At 45.8% G+C, this 6,182-nt stretch overlaps 1 long non-coding RNA gene across 1 annotated transcript; it reads right to left on the bottom strand.

Moving 5' to 3' along the window:
* Positions 1–278: 278 nt before the first annotated feature.
* Positions 279–5,610, bottom strand: LOC101994174. Its single transcript, XR_003376654.1, has 3 exons — positions 5,333–5,610; positions 4,550–4,641; positions 279–554 (listed from the first exon to the last, which is right to left on the bottom strand). It is a non-coding gene; the product is annotated as an uncharacterized LOC101994174 (long non-coding RNA).
* Positions 5,611–6,182: the final 572 nt, after the last annotated feature.

Below are 6,182 nucleotides of genomic sequence, written 5' to 3'. Positions count from 1 at the left end.
ACTAAAACCTATTCCATTTGGTACAAGAAGACATGCAATAGGTAGATAATAACATTTTCAATTTAGTTTCCAACATACTAATTTTCTTTTTCCTCAAGGAGACAAACTCAATGCAAGAAGAGCAGTGAAGCCCATGGGGTGTGGAGCACAGGAGCAGCTGCCTCCTCCCCTCCTGACTCTAAAGCACACACACGAGGGAATGGGGCGAACAGTGCACACAAAAGCCACCCTCTCCATGTGGCTGTCTCGGGTGAGACGAAATAAGATGTAAGCCCCGCTAGCCACATTTCAGTGTGTACTAGACACATGTAACTAGCGGTTGCCGCCTTGGGCACCACAGATATAGAACAGTTCCACATCACAGAGAGTTCTTTTGCACAGCGCTGGGTGTGGGAAGTGTTTCTTCTCCCTCTGCTGGCCAGTACGCAGGCTGTGAGTGGAAGCAGCTCCAGTGGCGATCTCCCAGGATATTCCTGGATTGACAGTGGAGCTGCAGGAAGAGAGGTAGCATTTCTGAGCGCAGAGTGCCTTCCTCCATATATGAAAGGGATGGCCTTTGTGGGAATCAAACACAAAAACTTGGTTACCACCAAAATTTAACTAACAGGGAAATGATGAAGGGGACCAAAAGGGAGCAAAAGGAAACAATCTATACTGATGCCACGACAAAGCTCCAAGAAGAGTCATGAAGACCCACCACCTACACACACATTCTCTCCCCCCCCCCACAGACACACACACACACACACACACAAATGTGCAGGCTTCCAGGATACTTGATTAGAAAATCCTGGTGCAGGAAAAGTCAGCTGTCCAGAGAGGAAACCAGTCCTGACAAACATTTCCCGAGAACTAAGAAGACATCTTTGCTCTGTTCAGCCACACCCCCTCAAGGTGACAGGGAATCACAAGTTTCATCTTTCTTGAACTGTACTATGTTCCGGAGCATAGACTTCTGGTTGTCCACCCAACCCGCATTGTTTTTATCTAGAGAGCTCAGATTTTGGTTGAAGACAACAGCTCTGTCGTTAAAGAACCCTACAAAGGACAATGGCCAGCCACATAGTTCTAGTCAATGAGAGAGGGTCTGTCCATGGAGAAGCTCTTTAGAAAGAAGTGAATTCAGACTGTTTTTCCTTTCAGCTTTCTCCTCCCTGCGAGGAGCCATGGAAACCATATCAGAATCTGAGCGGGGGGAGGGGGGGGGACAATACGGCCTACGGGGCCCAAAAATAGGAGCCTATTTCCACCTTGTCTGAAGGTCAAAGAGTTTCCCTTTGCTCAAAGTTGTTGCCATTCTCCCATGACGAAAAGTCAGAGTTGAAACTTACTTCTGTTCCTTTAAGTTTATTGTCTGTTTCTACCTCAAACAAAGGTCCCACCTAGATTTAGATCAGAGAGTTCTGCTCGCTCAAGATTATTGTCAACAGGTGTGGCTAATATCCAGACCGTGTATTTCAGGACTAGAGAGAGAAGTAGATGTGTTTCTTCCCCTAACAAAAGGCTAAGGATCTAACTAAGTTCCTACTTCCTTAAGGAGATACCAATGGGTTCCACCCAGGGAGTGATCACTGGAACTCCCTCCTGGTACTCTCCTGTGTTTTCTGTTTTATTATTTTCACTCATGTCTTTGTTCTCTTTACTATTCTTCTAACCCCCATGCCCCTACCCTGGTAAGTGATATTTTTGTGGAAGCTGGTCTCTGACAAATGGCATCACTACATGGGGTGACAGGTGAACACTGGAAAATGGTGCCCAACGTGGGGCAACAGATGCCCCACAAATTCCAATGCTCTTATTGTTTTAATTGCAGATTCAGCTTAGGTAGGCACAAATATCACAGGCTAGCTGAAAACGTTATTTTGAAAGTACAGAACCCTGCAGTTACTGTCTACATCCTGCATCAGTATAACTAGAATTCTAAAAGTCTCTAAATCATGATGTAGAGGGGGGGAAAATTCCAACTATCCTTAAATGGCTTAACCATTCACAATGCTCAAAATTCTCCTCGTTTATAATTGAATTCCAGTGCACTTGGTCTGAAACTAGACAGAATTGGAAACATAGAACACTGCATTAAAAATAGGGTGTCGCATGTTTTTTGCATACCTTGTTCCAAGTTTCCACCTCTGCAATGAACCAAAAACAAATCCTTTCCTCCCAGAAGCCCATGCACAGGGTGAATGCTGGAGAAATCCCCCATGCTACACGTAGGACTGCAGCAGATGGCATTGGGCCCACAGCCGCACCTGGCCTTGCAATTGAAGTACAGGCACGGGGAACCCACTTTATGAGACATTTTAGATTTTGCAAAAATGGGAATGTGGTAGCATTCTCATTCAACTTAAAATGATCTTCTCAATGTACAACCATTGCCATCACAAGTTTGGACATCAGCAAACAACCAAAATCGCCCTCGTAAGATGTGAAGTCATTTTAAACAACTAAAATTTAGACCTAATTATTAAATAGCAACATTTGAAATAAAACATTAATAATGCATCTATTCTTATGACCCATAATGAAAGAAATTTGCCTTCTAGCCTTCGCGAAGGCCTTGTGTTGAAAACAAAACAATAATATTGTATAATAAAATTAGGTTTACAAAATGAGCAGTTATTTTAAGCGTTCCTGACTTACCAAATGTTTTAGTGCTAATTCATATTTACCTTATCTTTCAAAGTATTATTGACCAGGCATGGAGGTACATCCTCATCAGGGGGATGAACCAGGAAGCTGGTATGTTCCAAGGCATTCTGGACTCTATAGTGAGACCCTATCTTATTCATACATATATCAGAATTCAGGGCTATTAGGACTAGGGTGTGGTCAATGAATTGAGTAATCCATACATCCAGGAGGATTGTGGATGCCAATACATTAGATCTAGCTCAAATGTAGGTTTTTGAGACAAGCTTAATGGCACACTCCTGTAATACCATAGCTGGGAGGCAGAGGCAGAATGACAAATTCAAGGTCAATCTGGCCCCCAAAGCAAGCCCAAGCTAACTCAGGCTACACAGCGCAAGCCCAGGCTAACTCAGGCTACACAGCAAGTCCAGGCTAACTCAGGCTACACACCAAGCCCAGGCTAACTCAGGCTACACAGCAAGCCCGGGCTATATATAGAGACTCTGTGTCTGGAGAAGAAATAAACAAAAAGCTTCTCTGCCGTGGAGGATCAGTTTTGTGCTGGGTCTTGGAAAATGGGGATTGGATAAAAAAAAAAAAAAAAGATAGAAAAGGCAATTCACCCACAATTGTGGAATTATCAAAGGTGGAATTACTAACCAGAGGGCAGGGCAAAGATGTCACCAACACATTCTGAGGGCAGATGTGAGGAATCTTCATTCCTGTGTTCTAGAAATAAGTTCCAGGTAAAAGTCAGGTGAGAAGAATAAATATCCTGGGTGGGGCTACATAAACGAGCACATAGTAACTGACAAATTAGTGCAGCGGTGATAGAATCGCCCTGTGGAAAGGCAGCCACTCCTGAAAAACTGCAGAGATCAGCCTAATACCGAGATGCCCAAGTTCTCTGTCCTCTCCAGTCAGTGAAAGGTTGGGGTGAATTACACTCTTGGACCCCAGGAGCCCAGGACTACCAGGAGGATGAAAAGATTACAAAGTCAAGAAGCCAAGCTGGTGGTTAAAAGTAATTTATATTCTGGTTATTTACAAAGTATGAAATGATTATTTTCTGCCCTTATAAACAAATATAATTGCTCATTAGTCACTCCCTCGTTCATTGTCCATGTTCATAATAACCACGCAGCCTTGTAACAAAACATCACTGCGCAGAGATAAGCTAATTAGAGGGCTGTTGTTCAAATCACAATGCAGATTCATGGCTGCTGAGTTTGCAATTCAGACTGGAAACCGAAATCAAGCCTCACTATATCTTTGATAAAGATGTGACAAGGAGATAAGAATTTACCTGAGAAATAATAGCTAAAACAAACCATTGTCTTCATTTAAGATTAGCTTTATTATGTCAGAATGACTTAGAATATGTAGGAAATCAACTTATTGTCTCCAACCAAAATCGTTTCTGGTAGTTACCCCCCTAGACGGGACTATTTTCACTTTCGTTTAAATTATCAACCATTCCCTTCTGTGTAGTTTCTGTATGATCAGCCTTGGCAAAACATGATGTTGTGGGGTTTAACTCTCCATAGATGTGAGTGTGTGTGTGTGTGTGTGTGTGTGTGTGTGTGTGTGTGTAAAATTAGTGTTTTCATGGCATAGTGTGTCCCAAACCTTCCCTACTGAAGACAAATTATATTTGCACCTCAGTACTATTTTCAAAAAAGGGGGGTGGCTAGTAAATTTGCAAATGCTCCTGGCCTCTTTTTCTAATTCCCACAAGCTCCATCATTTCCACAATTCCTACAAGACATCACCTTGAGTTCTTGATTCTGGAGGAAGCTCTCTAATTCAGAGCAGAAACCCCTCAGTTTCCAGGTTCCTGCCTCTTGCATCCCGACCCTTCTCTTTGATAGGCCCTGGATCTGGAGACACTCAGCCCGAGTGAGAAGCCCCAACATACCTTTCTCGAGAAGATTTCCACCAGCCACTGTCCAACTTTGCAGGGCTGTGATAGGAGTCAAGGGTACCAGCCTGGGTCCAGATGACGTAGATCTAAGAAAAGCGATCAGATATGATGAATGAAATGATTTCTCAAACTAACGTTGTCTGACCTTGTTTAGGGAGCACAGGTGGGTTTTACTCCTGATGGTCAGCCTTTTCCAAGAGGTCTGATAAACCAACCGCGGGCAGGCCTCTCCCTTCACACAGCTCTTTCTGCTAGCCCGACCCTCTGCAAAGCAGCCCCTTTTGCCTGTCCTCCAGGCCGCGTCCAAAGGTCATTTCCCAGGGAATCATTCTGATATTTACCCTCTGCTGTCCCAGGGTCTAAACCCACCTTTGGCTACCCCGCAGGTTAGACTAGGAGTAGCAATCAAAAGTAGGAGGAAACCTCCCGCCCCCAACAGGTCCCTGAATCATTTCTCCCGTGCATATTGGAACGCCCCTCAAAGCAAAGCATTTAGATAATTAATTTTGTTGGAAGTGGCTGAGCTGAATTGGCTGAATAATGGACTTTTGCACAAATGCAGCTCGTCTACAAAGAAGAGTTCACAGGTGTGCATCCATTCTCCCCCCCAAACTGACCTCTAACCCCGAGTTCCCCTCCTGGCATCAGGCTTGCTCTAGAAGAACTCTGCTCCCTGGCCAGACTCTTGTCGCTGCTGTCCCCTGCCCTGGAGAGGGTCCGGAGACCCGGGAGGAGCAAAGAGTGTGTCCCCCCTGCCGCCACTCCCGAGGGGTGTACCTGAATCCCCGCGGAGCTGAGACCAGCCCAGCGCTGGGTTACACCGCTTGCTCGTTATTGAAACCCCACGGTTCCCGGTGCAGTGACAGGCGCCCGGGCTGCAGCGTCCCGGCTGTGTTGGCCACCGAGTTCTTCAGCTGCTTGATGACCACGAAGAGCAGGAGGAACAGGAGGAAGAGCAGAAAGAAGAAGAGCGCCAGGTAGAGCAGCAGATTCAGCTCCCACTCCATGCTGGGCACCGCCCGGGCGCTGTGCGCTGCGTTTCGCCTGGAAAGGCTGCGCGCGCTCGCCCCCGGGTCCCCAGCTCAGCTGTGGTTCGCCTGGCCTCCGCGGCTCCCCAGGAGCGCCTGGACCCTTGGACCAGATCTACGAGCGCCGCGGATCTTCTTCTGCGTGGAGATAGGAGCTAGCTAGCTTCTCCAGAGCGTACTTCAGCGGGTGGAGACAGGAGAAACCGCCCAGTATCCCCGGGTGCCTGCAGGTGGCTTCCTGCAGGTGTCCTTAAGACTCCCATTGGGAACAGCTATTGGAACTCCTGTTCCCTCCCTTCGTAATTAATGTCCCTGGTAATGTGTACCACTTGCGCTTTTCCAAAAGAGGCACAGAAGAGCTAAAGGTGGAGAATTAAAAAAAAATTAAAGAATTAAAGAAAGTGCCATCGGAAGGTTGGGAGATGTTCCTTGCTGTGAACAAGAGTCCATAGTTTCACTTCAAGCTGCCTTGCCCGTTAGAATTGCAGAAGTCATGTAAGACAGAGTACATTTATTTTCTCTTTGCCATAGGTGTCTACAGAAACACTAACAGTAAAATGAATTTCAAATGTCACATTTTACAAAAGCTTTCTGTTGCT

The sequence above is a fragment of the Microtus ochrogaster genome, unplaced genomic scaffold (assembly GCF_000317375.1).
Source record: "Microtus ochrogaster isolate Prairie Vole_2 unplaced genomic scaffold, MicOch1.0 UNK78, whole genome shotgun sequence".
NCBI classification, from domain to species: domain Eukaryota; kingdom Metazoa; phylum Chordata; class Mammalia; order Rodentia; family Cricetidae; genus Microtus; species Microtus ochrogaster.
The sequence above is the reverse complement of the archived record's forward strand: the minus strand, read 5'-3'. Positions and strand labels throughout refer to the sequence as shown.